Source organism: Nicotiana attenuata, chromosome 11, assembly GCF_001879085.1.
Source record: "Nicotiana attenuata strain UT chromosome 11, NIATTr2, whole genome shotgun sequence".
In the NCBI taxonomy this organism is placed as follows: domain Eukaryota; kingdom Viridiplantae; phylum Streptophyta; class Magnoliopsida; order Solanales; family Solanaceae; genus Nicotiana; species Nicotiana attenuata.
This window is the reverse complement of record NC_031999.1, coordinates 27,372,053-27,389,102: the sequence shown is the minus strand read 5'-3', so window position 1 is coordinate 27,389,102 and position 17,050 is coordinate 27,372,053. Positions and strand designations below refer to the sequence as shown.

Below are 17,050 nucleotides of genomic sequence, written 5' to 3'. Positions count from 1 at the left end.
GGGCTATTATTGCAAAGATGTGCAATTTAGCCTTAAAAATACAAATGTAATTATAAAAATGCACTAAAAAATATTTAAACATTATGTAGGTATAAATTATAAATTTTATATGATTAAATCATCATAAAAATAATTTGAAGGATAACTATTGGATATTTATATATAATAAAAGTGTAAGAATAAATTGGTTTAAAGCCTTTAAAAATTATAAAAAATTATGAAAAATATTTATGTATGCTTATAAATCAAATGATGATGCATATGCACTAATTTGAAAGTATATGTATATATATTTAAAATATGAGGGAAAAATTGGGTATCAACAGTGTTCACCGCGTTCGCAAGTGGGCCCTCACGTTTGCGTAGAAGGTTTTTGGGGAGAAGCATTCTTTGTGCTTCGCGAAACGCGAGGAAGTTTCCGCATTCGCGAAGAAGAAATACCTGGGCAGAACTTAAAATTTCAAATCGAGGGTTTTCTCCCATTTTCATTTTGGGACCTTGAGAGCTCGGATTTAGGCGAAAATTTGAGGGATTTTCAAAGGAAACAGTTAGGTAAGGATTCTTGGCTTTTTTTTGATTAATATCCACTAACCCATCGTTAATTTCATCATTTAATTAAGGATTTGAGTTGAGAAATTTGGGAAAAAAGTTGAAAAGTTCGTAAACCGAATTTTGGGATTTTGATTGAGATTTTGGTATCGAATTTGAGTAATTTTGGTATGGGTGAAGTCGTGGTTGAATGGGTGTTCATAGTTTGTGACTTTTACCCGGTTCAGAGACATGAGCTCGGGTCGACTTTTTGGGGTGAATTTCTAAATTCTTGTTAAATTCTTGATTTTATAATTAAATTAGTTTCTTATAGTTATATTTATGGTATGTAATTGCTTTTGGCTAGAATTGGGCCATTAGGAGTCGGAAAGTCAAGGAAAAGGCATTCTTATTGACTGATTGAGCTTGGCTTGAGGTAAGTGGCTTGCCTAACCTTGTATAGGGAAAATCCCCTTAGGATTTGGTATTGTTTTAACAATTTGTGATATGTGAGCGCCGTGTACGCGAGGTGACGAGTGCGTACACGGGCTAAATGTTGAAAAACCCGGTTCTTGCTACGATATGTGTAACATGCTTAACTGGATTACCTTTTTTTCCTTGATTTTTGTTCAATCTTTAACTGTAGGATTTCTTGTTGTAAATTCATTGTTCCTTAAGTTATGAGTTGTGTATTTACTTTTGGGACTATGAGCCGGTAGCTCTGGAGATCCCCTGTTGCATATTTACTTTTGGGACTATGAGGCGGTACCTCGGGAGTTTTCCCGTTGCATATTTACTTTTGGGACTACGAGGCGGTACCTTGGGAGTTTTTCCGTTGCATAATTACTTTTGGGACTACGAAGCGGTACCTCGGGAGATCCCCTGTTGAGTATTTACTTTTGGGACCGCGAGGCAGTACCTCGGGAACGCCCTTGTTGTTATCTCTATGTGCTGTGTTGTTATCTCTCTGTAACTTCTTATTTTTAAATTCTCCATCTTTTTATTATATTGATATATCTTCTGCCTTAATTATTATATTCCAGTAGGGTCCTGACTTGACCTCGTCACTACTCTACCGAGGTTAGGCTTGGCACTTACTGGGTACCATTTTGTGTACTCATGCTACTAATCTAAATATATTTTGTGTGCAGACCCAGGTACCTCCTACCAGCCCTGCTATTAGTTTAGAGTACGTGCTGCTGCTATGGAGACTTCAAGGTATATCTGCCAGCGTCCGCAGACCTCGGAGTCTCCCTCTATCCTTTTATGTTGTTCTTCTTTATTTTTCCCTAGTGCTGATGCATAGAGACAGTTAGATCAATGCCTTAGAGCTTGTGACTACCGGGTCTTTGGGAGTTGTTTATACTCGGAGTTGTTGGTTTTACTTGTACATGCCGAGCGGCAATTTTCCGGCTTTATCTATATATATATTTGTTGATGTTGAGGTTTAGTTGTTAATTCTGCTGTTATTTTAGTTATTCTGCAGCTGTTAGGCTTACCTAGTCTTAGAGACTAGGTGCCGTCACGACATCTTACGGAAGGAGATTTGGGTCGTGACAATTTTACTAAAAAATCAGTCGAAATACATTGATTTAAAGTTTTATGAATTGTAAAAAATTGATGATTTGATCACTGAAACGAGCAATAGAAGAGATCCACTACACGACAACACCTTGGATCCGGTGTTAGCTCGCTAAAATACGGAGGGGATGTAATTTTTGGGGGACTGGTGGGCTTCAATGGAGATTTTTGCTTAAAAATGGGGGGCGGGGGCCGGGGCGGGGCGGGGGGAGGGGGACCGTTTAAAAGTATTTTTTCGAGGAAGATGGCTGGGCCATTTTTATATAAGTATAGCGCATATATGGGATGTGCTATACCTACCTGTCTTTTCAACTTCAGGTATAGCGCATCTCGTATATGCGCTATACTTATATTTTGAATGCCATTTAGAATTCAAATATAACACATGTATGGCATGCGCTATACCTTAAAGGACAAACGTGCCGTTAAGTATAGCGCATACAACCCATGCGTTATACATAAATTAGTGATTAGTTGGGTTTTTCACCTATTTTTGTGTTTTGAGTCCAAAAAAATAATACTTTAGTTCCGGACTCTCTATTAAGATGGTGGTTGCCTTGGGACCAACAATCCTACATAAAGCATTCCATTCATAACTGTCTTAGGGTAAATCAGGTAGGTTGATCTAAGAAATATTAAAGGTCTCGGTATTAGGTTTGAATTTCCAGTCCATTTCATGATTTTCGTATTGTTCTCCCCTTCAAAGTGAATAATTTGGAATAGATGGTATTTTAATCCTCTTAGTTAATGAAAAACATGTTTGAGATCTTTTACTAGTATTTTTACATTGCCTTGCTGAGTAATAACTTTGATGAATTCACTCCCTTTGCATTAAGAAATTTACTGATTATATAGTCTATCAGCAAGTGAATGCGAGCATGTTGTCCTCCTCCTTAATGAAGACCTCAAGAGCTTTGCCTTTATGTAGTCTAGGAGGAAGCTGAACTTTTTTCTTGTATGAATTTATTGTTGCACTTCCCAGCACCTCATCATATGAAGATTGTTGGTTAAAGTTGGTAGCTATGTCAATTTCTTTTGCTCCCATACTAATTTGAGGGGCTTTTGAATTTGTGTGGTTTGTATCTCATTATTGACTAGATCTGGGGGGGGGGGGGGCAGGAAGGGGCCCTGATAATTTTAATTTAGAGATTCACGTGCACATACACTAGCTTAATTAGCCATTATCGGTGACTTATAGCCGTTTGAAGAAAAGTAAAGGAAAGTAAAGTTAGAGAGAGGTCAAACTTTCTCTCTCTTTCCGAGTCTACACCAGAGTTCCTGGTAAGATGCATTTCTTACCGAAGAACAAAGAATACCTCAAGCAATATGACTTTTCATCTTGTTGAAAAAAGCCTAGGCTTGAGGTATCACTTAAATATCAGAATTTAACACATACCAATGGCCCATAAAAAAAATTTGATGCTTCAAAATTTCGTGAAGACGAATTAATGCTGCAGTAATTAGTTTGTATCAAAAGACAATACTGAGAAAACGACATGGGAGTATCTATTTCTAGTCATATATATAAATATCAGATATAAATCTGATACACATGTAAGAATCTAGCTAGAATTTACCCACAAATAAGTATAATATAAAGAATTAATTGGAGAAAAAACTTACCGCAACTGAAAGCTTAGACTAGAAATAATTAGACGAAACAAACAACCTTCGCAAGAAATTCTCAAAATGAATAAACTTTGAAAGAAATGCTATGACAGAATGTAGGAGAAACAAAAGATGAATGAGAAAAGAAAAAACATTGAAACATTAAAATGCTAGTAGAATTCCTACATTTAACCATTCTTCGAGCCAAGATTGCGATCGATTCCGTTCGAATCTAATCATTTATGATTACATAAAGATAATTTATTTAAGCCGCAACATGCTCACCAATGTTCTTCTTCAAGAGCAAAATGTGAAAAATGGATATTCCTGAAAATACTATTTGTCAAGAAACTTTCACTTATTATATAATTAATCAAATTTAAAAAGGAAATAGTACTAGTACAATAACTTTTTTAGACGAATTTTGAAAGCAAAAGAGAATTGCATAATTTGAAACTATCGAGGGGTCATATCCGTAAAGGAAAAATCTTATGGGAAGAAAGTATAATTAAACTCAAACCCAACGAAAGCCGCTCCCTAGACAAATAGACACAACCAATTTAGAGAGCATTTGCGTGACCAAAAAGAAAAAGCCTACTGAGAACGAGAGACTTTCAACATTGAACAAATAATTAAACGGCAGTGGGTCTGGAATTTCAGTTGCTGATTCTTTCCTTAATCCTATTCTTTCCAGTTTCTTCCAAGTAAGCCTAATTTCTTTCTTTTATCTTTTAAAGTTTTTACTTTGTGGTTTGTTTTTAGAAAGGAAGTTCACCCATTTGTTTAATTTATAAAATTTTCTTAGACTGAAGCTTATGAATGTCCAAGTGGAACCGATGATTTACATACGGCGGAAGTGGTGGAGTTTATAAGAAAAAAAACACTTATGTTAATATGTGAGAAAAAGTGAAATTTGTAAAGTTACTGGTTTATTCGAATTGGTAATGTATCAAATTGACTTGAAGTGTTTGTTTTTTCTTACATATATGTTATTGTATTGGCATTTGCAACGGAGCTGCCCAAAAAATAATGCTATTTTTTCTGCTTAAGAAAGTTATTGGAAGAAAATGTTTGTGTTAAATGGTGTTCTAGTTTTTGCATATCCCGCTGAAAAAGCTAAATCCTCACATAAAAAATTAAAACGACTGTAGTAATTCATTGCCAAATTTTATGTAATGATGGAATCCAATGTTATTTCAGTTGGGGAATTTTACTTTTGTGGCCTTGGAAGTCGCTTCCAGCTCAAAATGGGCAGACTGAGGTGGACAGGGGTTTCCCCAAAATCTATCATGCGAATTGCTGCGGTAATATTTCTGAAAACTACAGCAACATTGTTCGGTATTTAAGGAAGTGGTAATATTGTGTCTAAACGCTTTTCTTCATTTCCAGTCATGGCGCACAGTTTCTGCAGATTCGATGATTGATAAAGGAAACGTGCGTGCACATGTTTCAGAATATCTACCCTCGTTACTTCAAAGTCGCTGTAAGAGGCTTAACTTTAACTGTAACATGTGAAGATTGAACTCTTTTCTATGCATCAAACTTTGCAATTTTAAGGATTCTTCGTCATGAGCTACTTTTTATGAATTGAGCTCGACTTTGTGCCTTAGTTGTTAGTTAGGTTAATTTGGAATTGATTATGGTGTGAAACATTACATGAACTTAAACTATATTTTCTGGATGGTGCTGATTCCAGGTCACTCTATTTTTTGTTTTTTGTTTTCATGAAAGCATATTTTATTGATGTCTTGGGAATATCCCCGAATACAAGAAGTATAACAAAAGACAACAATATGGTTCTCTATAATAGAAAGCCAATCATCTATACCCTCAGGGACTTTCTGGGTGCTCCAAAAGTTAAAGCAAAATAAAAAAATAAAAAATGAAAGACAAGGCGTAAACTGTACTAAGTCATGTCCCCNGTTTTCCAATTATTGATTCAATCCGTTTAACCCGTCCAAACTTAGCCCAGCTCGCTCATTTACCGCCCTTAGCTTAAACCTCTAATTATTTGAAAAAATGACATTGAATAGCCGCTGTAAAAATAATAACCGAAAAAATGTAGACACAACTCAATCTGTATTACTCGAGTCATACCACCCTTAAATTGCAATTGATTTCTCCAAGGTTGCCCAGATTTTCAGGTTAATGATGAAATTGCCCCTGACGGCGTATTAAAAACCTGCACTATTTGCAAATCTTAAAACCTACCTATCTCCTTCATTATAAGGTCAAATTGAGTGATTCAAAAGCCTAAATTCATTAGAATTTCACAAGGAATCCATTGGGAGTAGTAAAACGCGTGAACAGTATAGTATACCTATAATGAGCAGATCGAGTTTTCTTCCAATTTTTGAACGGGAAGAAGCTTCTGAGGCGATTTTTGAGAGAGAAAATCAGTGGGTATCACAGAGGTAAGTGATTTCATTATTGAAACTTGTTTATGGGTGATTATAGACCATAATCCCAGCCTTTAATTCATGAAAAACAATAGAAAAATAGGATTTTGGGGCCTCAGATTGAGAGACCTTTAGCGGTCGTTTTGAGGGGTCAAACGAACTCCGATTTTTGTGTTCTTTATATGTACGGAATCGGGAGAAGATGAAGAACACTTTTCTGTAAAAATTTCTGAGTTTCGAGAAGTGGGCCTGGGGCTCGGGTTTTGTCAATTTCGGGATTATTGATGTTTTCCAATTATTTTCGATTGGGTATTGATCCTATAGCATAATGTGGCGTATTCATTGTGGTTTTGGTCAGATTCGACGCGCGAGGAGGTCGATTTGAGAGGCAAGGGCATAGCGAGCTAGGATTTTGGCCGGCTTGAGGTTAGTAATAGATGTAAATGCTGTGTTGAGGGTTTGAAACCCCGAATTTGCACATTGTAATGCTATAATGAGGTGACTTGCACGCCGGATAACGGGCGTGGGGTAGAGCACCGTCGGGGATCGTGACTTGGTCCATCCCGCTTAATAAAATTACTACCTAATTGATTGAAGCTTAGTGAGATCCTTATAAAAATGGATTAATTGTCATAATTTGGCCTCGTGCCAACTGATTGAATTCTTCAGGGATTGTTTTTACTGGTTTCTTACCATATTTTCAGACAATTGAACTCAGTCCTAGTATTTAGTACTGTTTTGCAAACTAAGCCACTTTTTCTCAAAACTTGGAACTTAAATAATATTTCTAATGAAGTTTGGGCCAAATATTTCTATATTATTGTGCCCGAGGGGCTTATATGATTCTGGACTGAGTATGGGATCGGGTTGCGCGCCGCAGCAGTATTATATTGATATTGATATGAGGCTTAAGGCCTAATGGATGCCACGAGATGGCTTGATATTGCGCTTGGGCCGTAAGGGGCCCCTCCCGGAGTCTGCACACCCCCGGTGAGCGCCGTCGACGATAAATAAATGGAGCGGGCTGCACGCCGCAGCGGGTACTAGAGAGTACCGTACTATTTGTTGCATGTCTTAATTGATTGTCATTCATTTACTTATCTGTTGCAGCATCATTGTTTTCATTGGTTTATTGAGTTGACATTATCTGGATTAAACTGCTGTAATTATATCTTACATTGTGCCTATCCAGGATTTCTTACTCTCAACCCTTATTTATGTTTATTACTCTCGGGGTTGGAAGTACTCACATTACTCCCTGCACCTTGTGTGCAGATCTATGTGCACCCACTGAGGCTGAGTGAGGATTTCTCTGCCGAGCATCATATCTGGGAGCACCAAGGTAGCTGCATGACGTCCGCAGTCCTGATCTTCCCATCTAACCTATTTGCTTTATTTCCGCATTTCTTTAGAGTAATATGTAGTAGGTTGACACCCGTGTATTAGAGGCTCAGACTTGTGACACCGGATTCTTCGGGCTGTGTAGTAGTAGTAGTATTTCTACTTGGGTTTTCCGCATGTTTTAACTATATTTCAGAGTTTCAGTATTATGACTTAGTAATTATTTGTGTTAATTGAATCATGAACTGCATAAAAAGGGTTAAGGTTGTTAAATTGGTCGGGCTTGCCTAGCAGTGTGTTGGGCGCCATCACGACCGGGGTTGGAGTCGTGACATTAGGGCACCTAGAGCAAATAACTCATGTTACCAGTTTACATCACCAGAGATCGGGTAAGGGCTCGAAATTACCTCGAGGGGAAGGTGTAAGGCACCCCTCAAGGTCCACAATGGTGGGTCCCGGCTAAACTTAACTTATGAATTAGTCTAATAAAGAAGCTAGCGGATTATTTAATAGGGATGGGGGGTCCTAATTTTTTAGCCTAAAGGATCAGCCCGTGCAACATAAATAATACTTCGTAACTTCCTCGAGTCGGGGTGTTACTCATATTATTCAGCGGGCACAGAGTATCATCTCCTGCTACCCAATTACTATCTTTGAGTTTTTACTTAAATCGCTCCAATCAATTCTAACTTGTACCATATGCGTACACTACCCGGCCCTTACCTATGGTCTCGGAGGCATTGGGACCTCTATTTGGGATGGTCCTAGACTCAGCTTAGGTTGCTCAAAATTGGAAAACTAAGCAACATACAAAACACATTGGACTTTTCATGCAAGAGTAGATAAAGGCTCAACTTAGCCTCCGCACATAAGTTAGGGAACGCACACAAAACACATTGGCATATTGAGAGTTTAATCAACTAAGGGTATTAGATCCTATTGACATAATTTTTACGTGATTTTGGATTTTAAACACGCTGACAGTAACTTCTGAGTGATCCTGTAATTGACTACTGATTTTGATTAGAGCATTTGAACCTACAGGCAAGTTATCCAAGTGACAATTGATAACAGAAAAGCTCAGAATTATTACTTGTTCTTATAGGCATGCTTTCTAGTGATAGTTGGCAAATCATTCATGCAGAATTCCCGTTTTAACATTTGACAGAAATAGCTATTATCCCCATGAGCGTGAGTTCTATCTTTGGTGATTGCCTCGTAAGGATATGCATATTAGCTAAGCGATCATAAAAATTGATTAAGCCTATAGACATGATTTCCAAGCGAACGAGTCTGAATTTTATTAGTGTATTTCCTATTGACATGGTATCTAGGTGCCGTGGTGTGAGACATGAAGAATGTTCAAAATTACTTGTTTTGATCCTATAGGCATGATATCTAATAAAACATGAATCAGAACATATTGAACGAATTAAATCCTATAGGCAGGTTATCTAACATACAGTAGCAGAACTTATTGAATGAAATAAACACCTATAGGCATGTTATCTACTGAACAAATAAACCTATAGGCAGGATATCTAACATACAGTAGCAGAAAATATTTGAAAGGAACAGACACCTATAGGCAGGTTTTGTACCCATTCTCATTAAAACTAAGCCTAGTTTTCCCAATTCACTATTGCCCCAATTGTTATTACAAATACTTATTACAGACCATAATCGAATGAATAAATTACAAAGTATATAACTATAGGAAGCCTGCAGCAGGCCTAAATGCACCTGGATAGCCTAGGCCTTCGACCCGTAACAGCTCCAAGACTCACTTTCACAGGTACACACTAATCAATGGTGAATGATTCACCCATAGCACATAGAACCCAGATCTCTAGTGTGTCAAAGTTCCCAAGGGCTTCAAGAGCCCAGGGCAATGCTCACACTAAAGAACGAATACTAAGAAACAATTTAGAGGAGATTGGAAACCAAACCCCAGTGTGTCAGAGTTCACAAGAGTCTCACATAAACCCCGAGTATTGCTCACACTGAGGAGGTGAAGGAGAGAACTAAAGGATCTAAGAATAAGAGGTTTTAAATATCAGCATATAAAAGGGAGTAGGGGCAGATTTCAAAACAGTTTGAAGAAACAAGGTTTAGAACACATGATTTGTATTCAGAAAACAACAAAGTTTGCAGAGTACATAGTTTCAAACACGTTAGTTCAGAAGAGAGACTCAATTACACTATGGGAGCATGCTGACACTTAAGACAACCAGTGTTTAATCACAAAAATAACTTAGGCAAAGCAGTCAGATCATCGCATGACATATTAACAGACAGGGCACATGAGCAATAAATTAGGACAAATCAACTAATTACATGCTTGTAGTATCCTAAGAATGCAAGGTTCAAACAGGTGCAGGATTAACAAACAGTGTGCCCAGACAAATTTGAACATCAAGCCATCTTATAAGAGGATTCAAAATAGCTAATCTTATACTGACAGTATTAACCATAAGATTAGAAGAAAGCCATAGGAGCATAAAAAGTAGAATCATGCTAAAAGTAAGGTTCAAGACATGCTGTTCAAGTAACACTAATTATAAAAAAAACATGGAGAATGAAACGACAAGGGATTAGGGCTTACCAGTTAAGCAAGAAAGCAAGTAGATATGCTACAACAGTTAAGTTCCAGAATCACTTGGCCTTGGCTTTCAGCCTGCCAAGACCAGAAACAATGAGCACAGAATTAGAGTAGAAGAACTAAGTTTTAGTGAGAGTATGAGAGTTTGAGTATGTCCTAAAGGGAAGAGGGGAAAAGGTTTAAATAGTGTTCAATTAGGCAAACAAATAAGGGAATAAATCAAACATCCACAAGTAAGGAAAAAAAATAAATCGGGATTCAATTGAAGTTAGAGTTCAATGAATTAATGAGTAATCAGGCAAGTACTACTTAGAATAAGGCAAATATCAATTAACGGTCAGTCTAATGGCAAATAAAGCAAGCAATAATAGAAGCATGGTAGATTGACTGGAAATAAGGAAAGTATCAATACCATACGAGAAAGGAAAGAGTAAAAGTCTCAAACCCTAGTTTTAGGTAAAATATACAAAATCGGCAATAATAACAAGCAAAGAGATGCATATAGGCATACAGACAGAGATTTTAGCACAATAATTAAAGAGTCATTTTGCAGAATAAAAAAAATCCCTAATTTAGGGTATGTAAAATAGTCAGAAATAACCAAAGGAATAACATAGATGCACATAGATACATGAGAACATTGAAGAGAAAATACTCAGAATTAAGGAATCATAATAGATTAGAAAAGATCCCAGCCCTAATTCTGGGCGAGTAGAATCACACTAACATGCACATAGACATGTATACGGAACATTAGATAAGATATTTAACCAAAAATAGAACTAGAACAGATTTTAATGGATCTGAGCCCTAATTTTAGGGAAAATGAGATTAGTTAGAAAACTTTAACTAAAATCACTAAGAAAATGCACATAGACGGATATCAAAGAAGGTACTTAAAAAAAAAAACCATAATAGATCTTTGAAAAGATTTGGGCCCTAATGTTAAGGCGAGTAAATTAGACAGGAAACTTTTGACGAAAAATCGCAAAACATTCATAGATAGACATGCAGAAACATAAATAAGATTTCTAACAAAAAAATAGGAACAAAATCTCAACAGATCATAAAAGATCTAAACTCTAGCTTTAGGGTAAATAAAGAATAAATAAAATCTCAGAGATTCGCGCCATAAAGAGACGGAGAATGAACATAGATGGAAAGAAGCAAAGATCTGAACCAGATTTTGTTCACAATAGGAGAGATCTGCTTGCCATGTTAGGCAAGCAATTATGTAAGACCATAAATGAGTAGCCAGTAGCGAGAAAGACTCAATAAGGTAAGGGAATCACTCATTGATTCCATCTTAGGTTGGAACCGGAGGGGGTAACAGGTGACTGCTAGGGTTTTGAGAGGAAGAAGATGAAGGAGAGTGAGTGTATAGAGACGGCGGGTTGGGGTAAAGTGATTTAGGGTTTGGGCGCATGGGTATAATTAAAAGGGGTGAGGGTGCTGTGAGCCGTTGATCTTCAGAGATCAACGATTGTGATTTTATAAAGGGGATTGGGTCGGGTTTTTAAACGGTTATGGGGCTGGGTTAATGGGTATTGGGTGATGTATTGGGCTGGGGGTAATGGGTAGTGTATAGGTCCGAAATTTATTAAGAAAAAGGGGTAGATTTTAAATACCCAATTAAATCAGTAAATAATTTGTAAAAAATAATTAATAAATAACAAAAATATCACTTGTGCATGAAAATGATTTAAAATAATTACTTGATATTATAAAAATTTAAAAAATCTTTTTTATGTAAAATAATGTTGTTATGCATATATATGGGCTATTAGTGTAAAATATGCAATTTTAGCCTTAGGATTCAAAAAATAAATATATATAAAATATTTAAAGCTTAAGATGGATATAAATGATTAAAAAATTAAATAATAAATCATTATAAAATTATTTGTGTTGCAATTAATAATTATATATATAAAAATGCAGAACTATATTGATTAAAAGCCTTTAAAAATTATAGAAAATTATGGAAAAATACTTGGTGATGCTCATGCACTATTTTGAAGGTATATATGCATATTTATAATATGTGAGGGAAAAATTGGGTATCAACAGCTGCCCCTCTTTACCAGGGAAGGATGAAAGAGTTGTCGGGTAAAGAAATGATGACCGATTTTGACCGAATGGGGTGTTTTGAAAAATATAGGCCGCACCCTGGTCTCTGAGCTGCCTACATATCCGTAGTTTTACATGAATCAGGCCGTGTGTAGTTCTGGACCCAACGGTGCATGAAACCGATAGAATTGTTATAGGAATAGTCGTATGTTTTGGAAAGGTTTCTTTTGGGAAGGATAGTATCGGATAGGTGTACGGACTTATGAATGTGAATCTGAAGCGTAACGGATGTATCACAAAACAGATATCTTGAACGGTCATAGAGTAAAGGCGGGTAATTGATGGGGAGTCGGTTACGTCCGGAAACAATAACCGATATGAAGGTATGAGCGGAAACCGGAGCGAAGGTTGTTCCAGTTTGAAGAACGGTTAACTTCTGAATTACATGCAAAACTTAAAACACGATGCGTGCAAATATATATAGATACTGCAAGAATTTAAACATGATGCAAATTCCCATTGGACCATGAAGGTTGTCTTTGGACAGTGAGGATGACGTCCTTAGACTATGACGTCTCGGGCCATGAATCATGAGATAAAGGATTCGCAGGCCATGAAATGGTGTTCTCGAGCCATGAGAATGGTGCCTCCGAACCATGACGCCTTTGAATAATGATATGCGACATTGAGAGATCCTCAGGCCATGACATGGTGTCTTCAGACTATGAAGATGATGCCTTCGGATAGAGACATGGTGATGCATATGAGCAAAACAAGACAGAGCTTAGTCTTGTATAGGATCAGGACAGAGCTTAGCCCTGAAAAGGCAAGATGGTGCTAGGTTTCAAATAGGGTAATGTCCGGACAAAGAAAGGCAGAGCTTAGCCTTATGCAATTAGGAAGGCAGGGCTTAGCCTCATTCAAGATTTGAGACAGGGCTTAGTATCATGTAAATAGAAGGCAATGCTTAGCCTTATGCAAATAGGGAGGCAGGGCTTAGCCTCACGCAAGAATTGAGACAGGGCTTAGTCTCATGCAAATAGAAGGCAATGCTTAGCCTTATGCAAATAGGGAGGCAGGGCTTAGCCTCATTCAAGATTTGAGACAAGGCTTAGTCTCATGCAAATAGAAGGCAATGCTTAGCCTTATGCAAATAGGGAGGCAGGGCTTAGCCTCATGCAAGATTTGAGACAGGGCTTAGTCTCATGCAACAGGAAGGCAGAGCTTAGCCTTATGCAAATAGAGAGGTAGGGCTTAGCCTCATGCATTGGGAAGGCAGAGCTTAGCCTTATGAAAATAGGGAGGCAGGGATCAGCCTCATGCAAGATTTGAGATAGGGCTTAGTCTCATGCAAAGAGAAGGCAATGCTTAGCCTTATGCAAATAGGGAGGCAGGGTTTAGCGTCATGCAAGATTTGAGATAGGGCTTAGTCTCATGCAAAAAGAAGGCAATGCTTAGCCTTATACAAATAGGGAGGCAGAGTTTAGCCTCATGCAAGATTTGAGACAGGGCTTAGTCTCATGCAATGGGAAGGCAAAGCTTATCCTTATGTAATAGAGAGGCAGGGCTTAGTCTCATGCAATGGGAAGGTAGAGCTTAGCCTTATGCAAATAAGGAGGCAGGGCTCAACCTCATGCAAGATTTGAGACAGGGCTTAGTCTCATGCAAAGGAGGAGACAATGCTTAGTCTCATTCAATGGGCAAATAGCAAATAGGAGGAGAATATTTCTTAGCTGGAGATATATCTGCGCTTGGCGGTCCGGTTGTTATGTACTTGTGGTTATTCCTTGTTCCTGCATTCAAAGAAAAATTGTGAGTTTGTGGGGAAGGTTGGTTCATGTCTTTGTCTACTTGTTTTGCTTTGCTTTGCTCTGGAGATCCTGTTCGAGTTACCCTGGGTAACACCTGGCTGCCATGGAAATAAAGTTTTAGAAAAATATACACTTATTTGATGAAATAGAGTTATTTTAGAAAATGTAGCGGTATATAATATCAAGTAAATTAGATGAACTAATGACTGTGACACTTTTAGTGACATTGCGACTTTCTTGCATTAGAATTTTGAGGGTCGTTCTCAAAATTCTACACCAGTTACTTAACCAATTCTCTGACTGTCTTGCATATGATGACTTTGGTTGGACTTGCTCCGGAATTTTGAGGGTCCTCCTCAAAATTCTGCCCTAGTTTCTGGTTCTGGGAGAATGAAGATTTTATTAAGATGTGACCGAACCCATAGGGCTGCCTACGTATCCCCTCTTAAACGGGAATTAGGTCAAGCGTAGTTGAGTTACATCAGATGAAGAAATATAAACAATCTAAACATAGTATCTCTTGACTGCATCTGAATTGATAGACTTTGGCCAAACTTCTCCGTCCATTTCTGCAAGTATGAGCGCTCCTCCTGTTAGTACCCTGTGAACCATGTAAGGATCTTGCCAGTTAGGTGAAAATTTCCCTTTGGCTTCGTCTTGATGCGGGAAGATTCGCTTTAGCACCAGCTGCCCCGGTGTGAATTGTCTTGGTTTGACCCTTTTGTTGAAAGCTCTGGACATTCTGTTATGATAAAGCTGACCATGACACACTGCATTCATCCTTTTTCCATCTATGAGGTCTAATTTCTCATAGCGGCTCCTTATCTGTTCTGCATCACTAAGTTCGGCTTCTTGTATGATCCTTAAAGAAGGAATTTCTACCTCGGCGGGAATGACAGCTTCGGTACCATAAACCAGCAAATAGGGAGTTGCCCTAGTTCATGTGCAGACTATGGTACGGTAACCCAAGAAGGTGAATGGTAACTTCTCGTGCCATTGCTTGTGATTTTCTACCATTTTCCTTAGTCTTTTCTTGATGTTCTTCTTGGTAGCTTCTACGACTCCGTTTATTTGAGGCCTGTATGCTGTGGAGTTTTTGTGCTTGATTTTGAAAGTTTCACACATGGCTTTCATTAAATCACTGTTGAGATTGGCGGCATTATCAGTGATGATGGACTCGGGTACCTCGAATCAACAATTAATGCGATCCCTAACAAAATCTGCGACAACTTTCTTTGTTACTGCTTCATAAGGCGCAACCTCTACCCATTTTGTGAAGTAGTCGATGGCCACTAAAATGAACCTGTGCCCGTTTGAAGTAGTGGGTTCGATCGAACCAATGGCATCCATTCCCCAGGCAGCAAAAGGCCAAGGTGCACTTGTTGCATTGAGTTCGTTTGGCGGCACTCGTATCATGTCTGCATGTATCTGGCATCGGTGGCATTTTTGGACATACCGGATGCAATTTGTTTCTATAGTCATCAAAAAATATCCAGCTCTGAGTATCTTCTTTGCTAGAACAAAACCATTCATATGTGGACCGCAGGTTCCGGCATGTATTTCCTCGAGAAATTTGGAAGCTTCTTTGGCGTCAACACACCTAAATAGTCCTAGATCAGGTGTTCTCCTATACAAAATTCCACCGCTTTGGAAGAAATGATTGGATAGCCTACGCAGTGTATGTTTCTAAGTATGGTTTGCCTGCTCTGGGTATTCTCCTTTCGCCAAATATTCCTTGATGTCGTGGAACCATGGGTTTCCTTTCGTTTCTTCTTCAACGTGAGCACAATAAGCTGGCTGACTATAGATCCTTACTGGAATGGGATCGATGAAATTCTTATCCGGATGCTGTATCATGGAAGACAAAGTAGCCAATGCGTCTGCGAACTCGTTCTAGATTCTTGGAACATGTTTGAATTCTATCTTCGTGAACCTCTTTATCAGTTCTTGCACATGATACATGTATGGTAGTATCTTGGTGTTTTCATAGCCCATTCTTCTTGAACCTGATGTACCAGAAGATCCGAATCACCAATTACCAGCAATTCTTGTATATTCATGTCGATGGCCAAATTGAGTCCCATGATGCAAGCTTCATATTCTGCCATATTGTTGGTGCATGGAAACCTAAGCTTTGCGGATACCTGATAGTGTTGACCTGTCTCTGACACCAAAACTGCTCCAATACCCGCTCCTTTGAATTTCGCAGCTCCGTCGAAAAATATTCTCCAACCGTCGTAGGCTTCAGCAATGTCCTCTCCTACAAATGACACTTCTTCGTCAGGAAAATACATTTTTAGTGGTTCGTGTTCTCCTAATACAGGATTTTCAGCAAGATGGTCTCCCTTGACTGCCTTCTTAGTTACATAGATGACATCGATCTCACTCAGAATATCTGTCACTTGGCCAATTTCCCGGTAGGCATAAGCTTCTGAAAGATGTACTTTAGAGGATCCATCCTTGATATGCAGTATGTGGTATAGGCACAGAAGTAATGCTTCAATTTCTGAGTTGTCCATGTCAAAGCACAGCAAGTGCATTCTAGCAGAGAGTACCGTGCTTCATAAGGTGTGAACTTCTTAATCAAGTAATATATGACTTGCTCTTTTCTTCCCGTCTCGTCATGTTGTCCCAAAACACATCCGAAGGCCCCATCTAGTACGGACAAATAGAGTAGCAAAGGTCTCCCAGGTTCCGACGGGACTAGGACTGGTGGCATGGACAGGTATTCCTTAATTTTGTCAAAAGCCTTTTGACAATCTTCAGTCCAACTGGTCGCTGCATCCTTCTTCAGCATTTTAAAAATCGGTTCACATATCACTGTGGACTGTGCTATGAAGAAACTGATGTAATTGAGGCATCCTAGGAAACTCATCACGTCCTTTTTGTTCTTTGGTGGTGGCAATTCTTGGATAACTTTAACCTTTGACGGGTCCAACTCGATTCCTCGGCGGCTGACAATGGATCCCAATAATTTTCCAATAGGAACCCCGAATGCACATTTTGCGGGGTTCAGTTTTAAATTGTAACTTTCGTAGCCAATCAAGGAACTTCCTCAAGTCTGCTATGTGATCTGTGGCTTTCTTGGATTTGATGAAGACGTCGTCAAC

At 38.4% G+C, this 17,050-nt stretch overlaps 1 long non-coding RNA gene across 1 annotated transcript; it reads left to right on the top strand.

The window, feature by feature from the left end:
- Positions 4,270-5,545, top strand: LOC109235014. Its single transcript, XR_002069292.1, has 3 exons — positions 4,270-4,421; positions 4,918-5,021; positions 5,107-5,545. It is a non-coding gene; the product is annotated as an uncharacterized LOC109235014 (long non-coding RNA).